This window comes from Somniosus microcephalus, chromosome 24, assembly GCF_052327205.1.
Source record: "Somniosus microcephalus isolate GS21.2 chromosome 24, FLI_Smic_1.0, whole genome shotgun sequence".
Taxonomy (NCBI): Eukaryota; Metazoa; Chordata; class Chondrichthyes; order Squaliformes; family Somniosidae; genus Somniosus; species Somniosus microcephalus.
The window spans coordinates 20737981-20753162 of NC_141010.1; positions in this window are offsets into that span (position 1 = coordinate 20737981).

Here is a 15182-nt window from a genome sequence, read left to right on the forward strand (position 1 = left end):
AATTCAACTTCACCGGGGGAGCAAGACAGAATGGTGTAAAATGAGCAGCCAATCTGCTACTGCCCGCTTTGTGCCCCCACCAAAGTTGAATATCTTTCTCCATGTCCCATGACTGTGACCTGGTAATGATATTGAGGGTGGAGAATCATGGATGGAAATTAAAATCCAGAAAAAAATAAGAAAAAGTAGAAAGAAGACAAGATATGTACTTTTTGGGAATGGTTGAGGTAGTTCTTATCTATAACATATTAAAAATCCTATGTCTGTGTGCACGTCCTGTCTACAAAAGCCTACTTCCTGTTGTCACATTTTTGTCGTGCTTTAGTGTCAACTTTTTCCATTATCAATTTCTGTGTTCACATTTCTAATGTAAACTGCCTATGTGCTACAAATTTACAGGCCTATAGTAAACATTCTTGAGCGTTTTGCATTTCTCAGTCTCTGCCATGAGTGGGCCTTGTGTCCCTTACAAACTGGAGAGCACCTTTATTGCCCAATATCTGGTTAACTAATGGCATGACCTGGGGATTGAAACAATAACATCCCTCATTGTATGTATTCAATACTATGCTCTTGCGTGCGCTGCCATTTACATTCTCCGATCTTTTGGGAAGGTGGACTGATAAACATTCTAGTGAGATGAGATCAATTGTAAACTAATAAACTGGTTTACTTTTACATAAAAGATATGAATGAATAAAATGCAGTCTTCCAGTGAAATATATCTATTTCCTACTAAAATTAAAATAATAAAATTCAAGAGCTTGCCCGTTGTTGGTTGAACTCACTTTACAAGTGAGCAGTCCCTCTATTAACTGGCACTAACCTTAGAAAGCGAGACTTCTCTGATTCACTCTGACTTTTCCAGACTCCAACTACGGACAAACGTCTGCAGAGAGGGATTTAGGGAGACAAAAACTGACCTTTGACTGTTCCCGCAGCTCTCTGCAGCGAGGAATTGGCTCACTGAATTGCCCATTAAAACTATCACAAATGAAAAACCCTCTCTCTTGGTGTGGGGACTATGGCAACTATATTGTTTGTTTAGCTGTGCTCTCTCACTAGACATGAAATCCATTCTTGTACTACAGGTGGGAATAACTCTCAGAATCTGCTGAATGACACCCCAGGGGCTCAAAACTGATGTAGTAGGCAAGATTACACACCTTTGAGGCTGATTTATTTGGCTTTCTAACAAAATTGATCTAACTACCCATCCCGAATAGCCTGTGTGTCCCTGGGAGTTAATTCTTTGTGGACTAAATCTAACATCATTGCAATATTGTGGTATAAATTAAACCAAACTCCCTTCCAGACCAAATACATAAAACGTCTCAATGTTACACCGTATAAACATGTCACACTGTCATTAAATCCTCTGGCCAGTGGTAATGATGTAGCCACGTGTTTGTGTAGATGGTGTGGCTTCAGTTTTGCACCTCCCAGCTCGTCAGTCTGTACTACGGAGAAACTCCTAGGCTCCGACCAACTCAACTTCTCGGCGTTCCCAGAAGGTCATAGGTTTCGCTATTTAGCTATTGATTATAAAATAGAAAATCAATGCATTACATAAAAATATGGACAGAAGGTAAGACTTTAAAATGGGGATTGATTTATAACTGATCCAATTATCCCTCACCCTCTAACCCTGCTTCACGTTAAGACTGCAGTTGGTTTTCACGTACAGTGCTGCAATGCCCTGGGAGATCACTAGCATGTAATCATTATTTGGGGAACTGCTTTGTTTTTTTACAGAGGCTTAACGGAAAGTATCATGTTAAAAACAAGGAAAGACTTGCACTTATGTAACACCTTTCACAACCTCAGGATGTCCCAAAGTGCTTTACAGCCATTGAAGTCCTTTTGAGGGGTTGAATGCCTACTCCTGTTCCTGTGTTCCTAAGTGTAGTCACTGTTGTAATGTAGGAAACGCAGCAGCCAATTTACACACAGCAAGCGCCCACAAACAGCAATGAGATAATGATCAGATAATGTGATTTAGTGATGTTAGTAGAGGAATAAATGTTGAATTTGAATAAATATAAGTCAATTAAGCAGCAGGCTGTAGCTCTGGAATACAATGGAAGCAAACCAAATGAAGACATTTTATGTGCCATGACGCAGATAAGGACGACAACAAACTCATTATATGAAAGACTTAGCCATGTTAGTGGGTAATTGGGTATTGTGTAATTAGTTTGTTTTGGAGGCAGAAGAAAAAGCTACGACAGAGAATCTGTAGCAGGAGAGATCCAATTTTTTATTTAAAACTGGGTATGAATAAAGAAAGAAGGTTTGCTATCCACTAGGAATGGAAGAGCAATCTGTATCAGCTCCTGGCGTCATACACTACCTGGAATAATACAGGTTCTGGTTGTATTTGATTTAAAATTATTTTCATAATTAGAAGTAACATAATGGGCAGGATTTTCATTGGGCCGTTGAGGCGGGATTGGAGGCGTGTGGGGGGTTAAAATCCCGAAATCGGGGGTCCCGAACCCATCCCGCACCCAACCCGCCTCCATGCCAGTTTCAAAGGAGGCGGGTACCCGCCCCGCACTGGGACCCGCCTACCCGAGGTGGGAAGGGGATTAGTGCCAATTAACTGCCTGTTAACAGGTAGTTAACAGGCAGTTTTTAGCCGGATCCCTATTTTTAATGTTGAAGTGTGGGATTCCCGACGGCTCCAATCCACGCCAAGTTAGAGGAGGCGGACCGTCGGGATGAAGGGCTTGGAGGGGTCGAGATGTCCGGTGTTCAGGTGAGTGATGGGTGCATGAGTGCAGAGGTAAGTGTGTTTGGTGTGTTTAAAGTGTTTAAATAAGTTTTACTTACCTTTACAGCCTTCCTTCCTTCAGGTCTCGGGAGTTCCTCATCTCACCGGCACAGAAAGCAGAATGGCTGCGAGCTGTCAAAAATTGCAGCATTCAGCTTTCTGTTCCAGGGAGATCTCTAAATCATCCTGACAGGAAGGAATTAACCTGGAGTGCAGATTGTCAGTGTTTGACAGCTTCAAACAGCTGACAAATGCTGATATTTCATCTGTCAAAAGGTCTTGACAGATGAAATATCAATCTGTGACATCACCTGTTGCTGGATGGCCCTTACTTGGCCTGCTGAGCCCGCTGGGTGGGCTCAACAAGGTCAATCAAGTCTAAATCGTGTGGGTTGGCTAGAACTTGATGGAGGCGGGACTACAACCGCGAAAGTTGTTGTCCCGCCTCCTACCCGACTCCTCAATGAAAATCCAGCCCAATGTGTGTACTTGTGTGTAATGTTCATATCTTTTTCATATCTTAATCAGAAAATATTTGGAAGAGACAGGTTTAACCAGAGAATTGAAAAAAGGGGAGTCAGTAGACAGCTTCACAATAGTTTTGCACAGCCTGATAGAGCATTGTGGCTTGCAAAGATAATAATACTTGCATTTTCATAGTGGCTTTCACATCATAACATCCCAAAGTGCTTTGTACAATAAATTACTTTTCTGAACAATAGTACCTTGTGATATGAAGGCAAATGTTCTGCACAAATAACATCTCCCCAAGAACCATGAGACAAATGACCAGATAATCAATCTTCTTTTCGGTGGGATTGGCTGGGAGAGATGACCAGGGCACTGGGAGAACCCCTGCTCTGCTTTGAATATGCTGTGGGATCTTTAACATCCACCTGAACCATCAGAACAAGCAAACATGATCTCAGTTTCAAATCTCCATAAGGACAAGTTAGAAGAATGTTTTTTCACAGGGAGGGTTACAAAAACATGGGATGCTTTATCACAAGTGGCTACTGAGGCAGAGACTTAAGAGGGAATTGGATAAATATTTGAAAAGAAAGAATATAAAAGATACAGCAAGGAAGTTGGATTAGCGTAAATAAATCCAATTGAAGAGCTGCCATCAGCACCTATGTGATTGGTTTCTTTTTGTCCTGTAATTTCTATGATCTCATCTAAAGATGGCACTTCGAACAGTGCAGTGGTCTCTCAATACTGCACTGGAGTATCAACCTAGATTATGTACTCTGTGGGTTGGGGCAAAAGAAAAGTATTGTACATAAATAGAACTTTGATAAGGATCAAATGATTCTGTGAGAAATAATAAACTAAAATATGCTTTTTTAAATTTGTTCCTGGGATGTGGGCATCGCCGGCAAGGCCAGCATTTATTGCCCATCCCTAATTGCCCTTGAGAAGGTGGTGGTGAGCCGCCTTCTTGAACCACTGCAGTCCATGTGGTGAAGGTACTCCCACAGTGCTGTTAGGGAGGGAGTTCCAGGACTTTGACCCAACGATGACAAAGGAATGATGTAGCGTATGATTCATATCCTGGAAAAAATTAAAGCTTCCTTTTAAGAGGGGTACGTGTGATGATGTAAGTCAGGCCAGAGGCATTGAATTGGTCACAGTAGGGGCCTTCTCAAAGAGTCAAATGCAATGGCCTAGAAATTCAGTATAGCCACGTTTGGGGCGGTAAAGTCGGGCGGGCGCTAAAGTTTGCGCCCGCCGGAAAGTGGAGGCCACTTCGCCGATATTCAGTAGCTTTGGCCAAGGAGTTTGGGCGAGCGCTAAAACTGGCGTTGCACCCCTATCTTTAGGCGCTAAGCCGGCGGTGCAGACTCATACCGCCGAGGCCGGGCGCAGCGCAGCTGCGGTCATGTTTTGATTGACAGCAGACACCCTGACGCCGGCCAGCTCTTAAAGGGGGAAGGGTCGACTTGGTCTGCTGCCACGCCCTGGATACTGCAGCCCTCCAGCTAGGCCTAAACACTGCTGCTGGAGAGAAATAGCGCCAGCAACGATGCAGAGGGCCCGTGAGCGAGCGCAGCGCTTCTCTGCCCATGCTTTGAGGGTGCTGCTTAGGGGTTTGGAGAAGAACAGAGATATTTTGTGCCCGGACAGTGGCAAGAAGGCTCCCAAGAGGCTGTACAGGAGAGCCTGGAGGGAAATCGCCCAGAGGGTCACAGCCAACAGCGATGTCCCCAGGACTGGTGACCAATGCCGCAAGAAGTTTAACGACCTCACTCGGATGGTCAGGGTGAGTACCCTTTCCAGTGTCCTCCTCATCCTTGCATGTGCACCTCACATTATGGGCAAAGGGACCTCAAAGGCCTAATGGCCAGCCCTCCTCCAGCAGCTATGGCACTGGCACGATCATCAATAGCACTTTCTGCACTTGACACACTGGCCAAGCTATTCGACCATGGGAGGCAGTGCACACAACAACAGGGCACCACACTGGCCAAGCTATTCCACCATGGGAGGCAGTGCACACAACAACAGGGCACCACACTGTACTTAGAGGCCGTCCTTTCTCTTGCAGGCCAAGCTGGTGCAGAATCTGAAGAGCCGGACTGTCACCGGGGGAGGCCGTGTCCAGTTCCGGGAGCTCAGTGAGCTGGAGGAGCGCGTGGCTCGACTCATGCATGCCCGGGTGATTGGCCCCGTTGCTATTGGAGATGCCGACCCTGTGCTGGGCCCCAATGGTAAGGACATGACCGTTTGGACCTCTCTCGTTCCCCTTGCGCTTCAGATCTACATCCTTTGCCACTGTCCCACCAATGCGCATAATGCCACCACTCATGCCTCCCTCGCTGACGCCCTGTCCTCACTTTAAAGCTACTCTTGTGCCTTCCTGCTTTCAGCTGGTGAGGAGGAGGTCCCTGAAGCTGCGAGTGTCAGTCCCTCGGAAGAGGAGGACGACGAGGACCAAGAGGAAGGCGGCACATCGGGGGAACCCTCATCCGCGCCAGGGGATGGCAATGGAGGGGACACGTCTTGCCTGGAAGAGAGCCAGGGGGAAGTGTTGCAGGGGGGTGTAGCTCCTGTGCCCAGTGGCGTCCAGCCACGCGGGAAGGGTCGGGCAGCACGGCTGCCTTCTCCCCAGAGGGGGCAAGTGTTGCAGGGGGGTGTAGCTCCTGGGCCCAGTGGCGTCCAGCCACACGGGAAGGGTCGGGCAGCACGGCTGCCTTCTCCCCAGAGGGGGGAAGTGTTGCAGGGGGGTGTAGCTCCTGGGCCCAGTGGCGTCCAGCCACGCGGGAAGGGTCGAGCAGCACGGCTGCCTTCTCCCCAGAGGGGGGAAGTGTTGCAGGGGAGGGCAGTTGCTGGGCCCAGTGGCGTCCAGCCACGCGGGAAGGGTCGGCCAGCTCGGCGGCCTTCTCCCCAGAGGGAGAGTCCGGCCTCCAGTCCGGAGACGGTCCTCGCCCAGGAGGTGCGCCTCCTTGATCAAATGTCCGCGGACTCGGAGCGGCGCCACACCGAGTTCATGGGGGTTGTGGGACAGTTGCCTCAGGCCATTGAGTCCCTGGCTCATAGTGTGGCCGATTTCGGGGACTCACAGGCCAGGGGTGTCGAACAACTCGCGGCAGCACAGGACGCGAGTCGAGAGTTCATGAGTGGTGCCGTGCAGACACTGGCTGGTCTGATGCGGGCACAGACCAGGGCAGTATGGGCACTCACTTCTGCCACACTCGCTGTGTCACGGACGCATCGCCAGGGCACCCGCCGCGCTGCTGCAGCACAGCGGTCTGGCCTTCACCAGATTGCTGCGCTTGCTGCAGTGCCAGCCCGGCTGAGTGCCAGTGTCTCTGGCGACCAGCGAGCGCCTGGCATCAGCCAGCTTGCCCCCATTGCTGCAGCCGCCACTGCCACTCCCCCAGCAAAGCTGCGACGAGCTGCTGGAGAGACTGATGCTGGCCAGCCACAGCTGCAGCAGTCAGCAGCCGGCCCCTCCAGGGCCGGACCTCGTCTAGGCCGACCCCCAAGGGCATCTTCCGTCACGCATTGTGCCCCTCAGGAGCCTTCCTCCAGCCTTGCAACACACACAGGGCCCAGGTTGAGGCGGAGCAGCAGGTCGGGCAGGGGCCGGAGAAGCCTGCACAAGGACTCGCCCTCTCGGCACACCAAGTAGAGTGTGTTGCCAGATGTTTTTTTATATGGGGGTGTTTGTGTTCTGTATGGGGGGGGCTTATTTTGGTAAGGCCGAAGATGAAGGCAAATGTTTTTTTAGATGGGGGTGTTTGTGTTCTGTATGGGGGGGTTTGTCTTGGTAAGGCCGAGGATGAAGGCCAATTGGATGGACAAGTTTTGTTATTCCTCCGCAGGTTGTGGGAGTGAGATATGTTTTTGACTGTTTTTTGGGGGTCTTGTCTGTTTTTGTGTTTCATGTGGGAAGGGCCCTGAGTTTGTTAAATAAAGCTTTTTATTTATTCAGCTTGTCCATGTGTCATGTTTCAAGTGGTTGTTGCGTTAACCGGCTGAGGGCTTGCGGAGCGGCTGCATTCAGGTGCGTTCATTGCCACAAGCCATTCCCTGAGAGGGGGCCTAGAAGTGTCGCTCAATAAGCCGCCGGCGGACGGCCCTTGGACCTTGTGGCTCCCTCCTGGGCTGGTACTCCTCCTCCTCCTCCTCCTCCTCCTCCTCATGGTCCTCCTGCTCGTCCTCCTGAGGTGGTGGTCCAACGTGAGGTGGCAGTGCCTGAGTCCTGCGGATAGCCAGGTTGTGCAGCATGCAGCAAACGATGACGAACTGGGAGACTCTATCCGGCGAATACTGTAGAGATCCGCCGGAACGATCCAGGCAGCGGAACCGTTGCTTGAGGACGCCAATCGTTTGCTCTATGATGTTCCTTGTGGCTTGGTGGCTTTCGTTGTATGCCTCCTCAGCAGGGGTCCTGGGCGCGCGGAGCGGGGTCATGAGCCATGTACACAAAGGGTAGCCCTTGTCCCCGATAAGCCATCCCCTTGGGAGAGGCTGTGCCTGGAACATGTCAGCCACAGTAGTCTGGCGCAGGATAAATGCATCGTGGCTGCTTCCTGGAAAGCGGGCATTGACAGCTAGGATGCGCTGCCTGTGGTCACACACCAGCTGTACATTGAGGGAATGGTAGCCCTTCCGGTTGCAGTAATCCTCGGCATTGTCGGTAGGTGCCCGCATAGCCACGTGCGTGCAGTCAATGGCGCCCTGCACCATGGGGAAGTCGGCAATCCTGGCAAATCCGACTGCACGCTGCTCCTGCCTCTCTAGGGTCATGGGGAAGGAGATGAATTGGTGTCTCCTTGCGAAAAGGGCATCGGTCACCTGCCGGATGCAGCGATGCACGGCGAACTGGGAGATGTTCGCTATGTCCCCAGCAGCGGCTTGGAAGGAGCCGCTTGCATAAAAGTTCAGAGCCACCGTGACCTTCACTTCCACCGACAGAGACGTCCTGCACATCAGCTGTGGACGCAGATCTCTGTGAAGCAGCTGGCAGATCTCTGCAACCACCTCCCTTCTGAAGCGCAGCCTCTTAACACAATGCGCGGCAGTCATGGTGAGATAGGACACCTGCTGCCGGTATTCCCTGAGTGGGTAAGGCCTACGTTGCCGACGCCTGATGGCCCCTCTGCGCCTAGGCATGGCTGCCCCTCTCACACAGTGTCTGCGAGCCCTTCGCACATAATGCTGGAACTGAGGGTTGGAACCCCATGCAGCCCCCATAATATACTTGCAAACAGTGAAATCACAATGAGTCAAATTTCCAAGCTCTGGCCAGAAGCCAAAAATACCTCTCCTATGTTGTCCCAAATCAGTAAGGTCTGTTCCTTGGTCTCTGTCCAGAAATCCAAAGCACTAAAGTCATTGCAGCAAAATGGCTGGCCTTTATAGTCCAGTCTGAGTGCCCTTTAATTAGCGCTCCCCGAGGCCCGCAGGGCCTCTGGTGCGTTCCACTTCACAGTTCTTAACAGCGCCACGCCCACATTGGGCGGGCGCCACTGAAGTTCCGGTTTGGGGCGCACAAACAGCGTTGCACGACGAAATGACGTCATAAGCTGCGCGCGCAGCTGAGCGGGCGCAAACACTTTGCGCCGGCGCTAAATGTCAACTGAAGTTGGGTGTAGGCGCAGATCGGCCTGCGCCCGGGCGCTAAGTGCCTAGCGCTCGAAATCTACCCCTCTTATGGCGCTAACAGCTGGCGAACGCAACTGAATTTCTAGGCCAATGAGTTTAAACTCAAGGATTTTCTGAATGTCTGGAACAGTACACTGTCAAAAAGGAAAGGGACAGTGTAGAAGAAATATGTGAGCAAAAGAGGGCATGCCATAACACTGAAGCTATTTGGCTATGTGTACTGAAGAAAAATATGTTCTAGAGAGTAGGAATAAATGGGTCTTTTTCTGGGTGGCATGCAGTGACTAGTGGGGTACCGCAAGGATCAGTGCTTGGGCCCCAGCTATTCACAATATATATCAATGATTTGATGAGGGAACCAAATGTAATATTTCCAAGCTTGCTGACGACACGAAACTAAGTGGGATTGTGAGTTGTGAGGAGGATGCAAAGAGGCTTCAAGGCGATTTAGACAAGTTGAGGGAGTGGGCAATTACATGGCAGATGCAGTATACCATGGATAAATGTGAAGTTATCCACTTCAGTAGGAAAAACAGAAAGGCAGAGTATTATTTAAATGGTGATAGATTGGGAAATGTTGCTGTACAAAGGGACCTGGGTGTTCTTGTACACCAGCCGCTGAAAGCAAACATGCAGGTGCAGCAAGCAGTTAGGAAGGCAAATGGTATGTTGGCCTTCATTGCAAGAGGATTTGAGTACAGGAGCAAGGATGTCTTACTATAGTTATACAGGGCCTTGGTGTGACCACACCTGGAGTACTGTGTGCAGTTTTGGTCACCTTACCTAAGAAAGGATATACTTGCCATAGAGGGAGTGCGGCAAAGGTTCACCAGACTGATTCCTGGGATGGCAGGACTATCGTATGAAGAGAGATTGGGTCGACGAGGCCTGTATTTACTAGAGTTTAGAAGAACGAGAGGGGATCTCATTGAAACGTATAAAATTCTGACAGGGCTAGACAGACTGGATGCAGGAAGGATGTTTCCCCAGTCTGGGGGCTCTAGAACGAGGGGTCACAGTCTCAGGATACGGGGTAGGGCATTTAGGACTGAGATGAAGGGACATTTCTTCACCCAGAAGATGGTGAACCTGTGGAATTCTCTACCACAGAAGGCTGTGGAGGCCAAGTCACTGAATATATTTAAGAAGGAGGTCGATAGATTTCTAGATGCAAAAGGCGTCAAGGGTTATGGGGAGAGAGCAGGAATATGGTATTGAGATAAAGGATCAGCCATGATCATATTGAATGGTGGAGCAGGCTCGAAGGGCCGAATGGCCTACTCCTGCTCCTATTCTTCTATGTTCTATGTTTCTAGAAGAGTCAGAGGACTGGCCGGCCACATTCAAACAGTTGAGGCAAATGTCTGGATTGAACAAGATACATAAAGCAAATGAGATATTTTCATATACTGTTGAGAGATGAAGCTGAGAATATATTAGCATATTAGCCAGCACTTAACACTTTCAGAAGCTCAGAAGAAAGATCCTGAAACAGCTTGAAATGGACTCGAGCATCCTTTTATAATCAGAAGGAATACAATATTTTAATGGTCAAAATTTAATGCAAGAAGGAAGAATCGGTAGAAAGGTTCATAACAGCTTACTGTAGTCTTGCCTGTAATGAGACATTGATGAGAGATTCCAACTAAATGCCAATTCAACTTTAGATAAAATTGAACCAGGCACATCAAAGTGAAGCAGTAAAGCAACAACTTGCAATCATTAGAAACAGTTTCCGAGAGCAGAGACGTTATGGATAATGTCTTGATATTTGGAAAAACTTTGTATAGTATTTTAAGGATTTGATGCAATTTTTTTAAATTATGTGGGTCAGTGACATTTTTAATGAAGGTTTTTTTTTATCCCTTTTGTTTTTGCACTGTTATGACTCCAGAATGCTTAGGGCAGTGATGGTATCCTAGTAACAGCTAGCACTTGCTGATGATGAGAGTGAATGCACAGCTATTTAAAAATAAATGAAACTGCCAATGGCCAGTGCAAGGGGAGTTCTGATTAGATTGCGATCTCTTGTATATGCTCCATATGTGAGGTGCTGAGCATGGGTCACATACTGTTTGGGGCAACATGAATTGTATAAACATATTTATTTATTTATGTACAGGTTTTTGGTTGCAATCATTTTGTCTTAAAAACAAATAAATATATATTTCTGTCACCTTGTGAAGGAGAAATTCTAGAACTGATACAGTTCAGTGGCAATTGTGATGAACACTCAAGTCCAGAGTAGTTACAAAAAATGGGGAAGATTCAACATTGTACATATGACAAGACGTCTGTTTCTTGTAAACTGACAACATCATTGCTTTACCTGGGATTTTGGAGGAACAGTTAAGTGATATTGTCAGCAGCCACATCACTACAGCGACCATATACAGTCTGGTTGCAGGGTTTTGTCATCGAGATTGTATTGTGAAGTCATTGGTGAGCAAGTGCAAAAATGCACTCACAGGCTTAAGTTTTGATGCTCGGGATATTTTAACTACCAGACTACATCTGCATGCCACCAGTCAGCTGCCTGCCTGAAACGGACAGAAAGTGGCAGCTGGCCAGCGGGAAGGAACGGAAGTTCAGCCAGCCTGAGGCTGCCAGCTAGCACCACAGGAAGGCTGGCTGACAAGGAAGTAAGTGGTGGGGAGGGGGTTTTATAGGGGGGTCTTGCGGAAAGGAAGGGGAGGAGACCAGGTCAGGGAAGGCCGCAATTTTCATTGTGGGGTCCGGAGAAGCACTCCTCATAGAATCATAGAATCGTAACAGAACAGAAGGAGGCCATTCAGCCCGTCGCGGCCCTGCCGGCTCTCTGCAGGAGCACTTCAGCTCGTCTCACTCCCCCCCGCCCTTTCCCCGTAGCCTTGCACAATGTTTTCCTTCAGGTGCTTATCCAACTCCCTTGTGAAAGCCACGATTGAATCTGCCTCCACCACCCTTTCAGGCAGTGCATTTCAGCTCCTAACCACTCGCTGTCGCCTTTGGTTCTTCTGCCAATCACCTTAAATCTGTGTCCTCTGGTTCACGACCCTTCCGCCAATGGGAAGTTTCTCTCTATCTACTCTGTCTAGACCCATCATGATTTTGAACACCTCTATCAAATCTCCTCTCAACTTTCTCTGCTCCAAGGTGAACAATCCCAGCTTCTCTAGTCTATCCACATAACTAAAGTTCCTCATTCCTGGAACCATTCTTGTAAATCTATTCTGCACCCTCTTTAAGGCTGCACTCTTCACAGCCTTCCTAAAGTGCGGTGCCCAGAATTGGACACAATACTCCAGTTGAGGCAGAACCAGCGAAACAGTGTTTTATAAAGGTTCATCATAACTTTTTTTTTTATTCATTGGATCTGGGCGTCACTGGCAAGGCCAGCATTCATTGCCCATCCCTAATTGCCCTTGAGAAGGTGGTGGTTAGCCACCATTTCAGAGGGCAGCTAAGAGTCAACCACATTGCTGTGGGTCTGGAGTTACATATAGGCCAGACTGGGTAAGGATGGCAGATTTCCTTCCCTAAAGGAATGGAATTTTATGACAATCTGGTAATTTCATTATTGATACTAGCTTTTTTTTAAAGGTAGTTAACAGGCAGTTAAGAGGCTTTTTCCCATTTTGAGCCTTTTTCTGCAGGCTTCCCGATGTCGGGGAACCCCGCCAGGGTAAGTGAGGCGTGCTGTGGGTCTGTTGTTATGTTGGTGTTTGGATGACAGCTGCAGGATGCAAAGTGACAATGGTTAGTATCAGAAGTAAGGAAATGTTATGAGAGTAATGTTTAATGTGTTTAGATGTTTCTGCAGGTGACAAGCTGTGAAGTGTTTGTGTAGCCTCACTTCATCGGGAGAAGTGACAGATGGCTTCTGCAATCTCAGCTGCAGCTGCCATCTGTTTTATCCTAAGGAGAGAGTAATTGGGGAGCCAGGGTGCAAGGGCTCACCTTTGGACAGTGATTGTCAGTGTTTGACAGCACCTCAATGCTGTCAAACACTGTCAAATCATCTGTCAAGAAATCTGTTTTAAGAAAACCGGCAGATGAAGCGTCATCAACTGACGTCATCTGACACTGGCTTTCCCTTAATTGGCCGGCAAGCCCGCAGGGCGGGCTTAACAAGGCCAATCAGGGCAAAATAGCGTCAGTTCATCAGACATTGCTGGGGGCGGGACTAGAACACGGAAGACAGCAGTCCCGCCCCCAACTCGCCTCGGTAAGTAAAATCCAGCCCAATGTCTCTATTTATGAAGCCCAGGATCCTGTATACTTTTTCAACCGCTTTCTCTACCTGCCCTGCCACTTTCAACAATTTGTGCACATATACCCCCAGGTCTCTCTGTTCATGTACCCCCTTTAGGATTGTATCCTTTCGTTTATATTGCCTCTCCTCATTCTTCCTACCAAAATGTATCACTTTGCACTTTTCTGCGTTAAATGTAATCTGCCACATGTCCGCCCATTTCACCAGCCTGTCTATGTCCTCTTGAAGTCTATCACTATCCTCCTCACTGTTCACTATACTTCCACGTTTTGTGTCATCTGCAAATTTTGCAGTTGTGCCCTGTGCACCCAAGTCCAAGTCATTAATATATATCAAGAAAAGCAGTGGTCCTAGTACCTACCCCTGGAGAACACCAGTGTATGCCTTCCTCTAGTCCGAAAAACAACTGCTCACCACTACTCTGTTTCCTGTCACTTAGCCAATTTTTTTTCCATGCTGCCACTGTCCCTTTTATTCTATGGGCTGGCGGGTCCTGCGGCGGCCGCCATTTTCCTCCCCTGGGCAGTTTTCCAGTGATAGATGCCAGTGTTGTAGCTGTACTGGAACAGCTTGGCTAGAGGTGCGGCTAGTTCTGGAGCACAAGTCTTCAGCACGATAGCCGGGATGTTGCAGTTTAATGAGGGTCTTATCTCAAGACAGTGCTGGTCGGTTCCACTGGTTGCATAGCAACGCCAGACCTGTCCCTGGCCACAACTGCTTCTTTTATCTAAGTAATGTCTGTTAAAAATGTTCCTCCATATTCTTTGCTCTCAACTTGCATTTTAAATTGGTATAACTATCATTAAAAAAGTTCTCTTTTGTATTAAAGTTCATCTTGTTGTCAGGGATGTTTAAAATAGATATCCCTTCACTTCCCTCCAATAGATGGACTTTAATGTCCTTGATACTCCAAAGCACTTTACAAACAATGGGTTACTTTAGAAGTGCCTGGTGGTGGTGGGAGGGGTGGATCAGTGATTATCGGGGCGGGTAGTTTAGATTGATGCTGGTCAAGAGTGAGTACCCGTCCTGGACTAATTCCACTTTAACTACAACACCGACACAGTGCTGCCAACTCATGTCTTAGGAGAGCTTCCAACTCCTAAAATACTGACAGGAAAAGCAAAAATAGGTCTGGTGCATAACTCTTTGATTCACTTGGATGTGGGATCATAGTTTTCGCTGATTGCTTATTTGATCTTGATTATATGTATGTAGTTAAGAAAGACTTGCATTTATATAGCTCCTTTCACAACCTCAGGCCATCCCAAAGCGCTTTTGCCAATGAAGTACTTTTTGAAGTGCAGTCACTGTTGTAATGTAGGAAACGCGGCAGCCAATCTGCGCACAGCAAGCTCCCACAAACAGCAATGAGATAATGACCGGATAATCTGTTTTAGTGATGTTGGTTGAGGGATAAATATTGGTCATGACACCGAGGAGAACTCCCCTGCTCTTCTTCAAAATAGTGTCCTGGGATCCCTTACATCCACCTGAGAGGGCAGACGGGGCCTTGTTATACGTCTCATCCGAAAGACCATGGGTTATAGATGTGGATATTGTAAATGTGACTGGTTTTAGGTTTCACACTAGAAAAGCAAGTGAATTTATTAGTCAAAGAACACTAAAGTAACCAATGAGAATACGCTCCGTGATCCACTGAAGTAGATATAAATGGTCCCAGATAAACATTCAGAATAGTTGTTTGAGAAAGTAGGTGATAGATCAAGAAGGAACCTCATGGAAGATTTAAGCAATATCAATGGAAAATGATAAGTTATGCTGTCTGGCTTTATCTTAGGGGACAGGAGCTATAGCAACAGTGAGTTCAAAGCATTAATAATTCTTAGATTACCTTGGGCAACATTTTAGAAAGTGCAGAAAGAAAATGCTTATTCCAGACAACTTACATCAGCAACAACTTGCATTTCCATTGTGCTCCTCACATGCCGAATGCTGTACAGGGTAAAGAGTTGATACCAAATAGGAGGGGCAAAGGGAAAAGGAGGGGTTGGAGGGACATAAACACAATCAAAG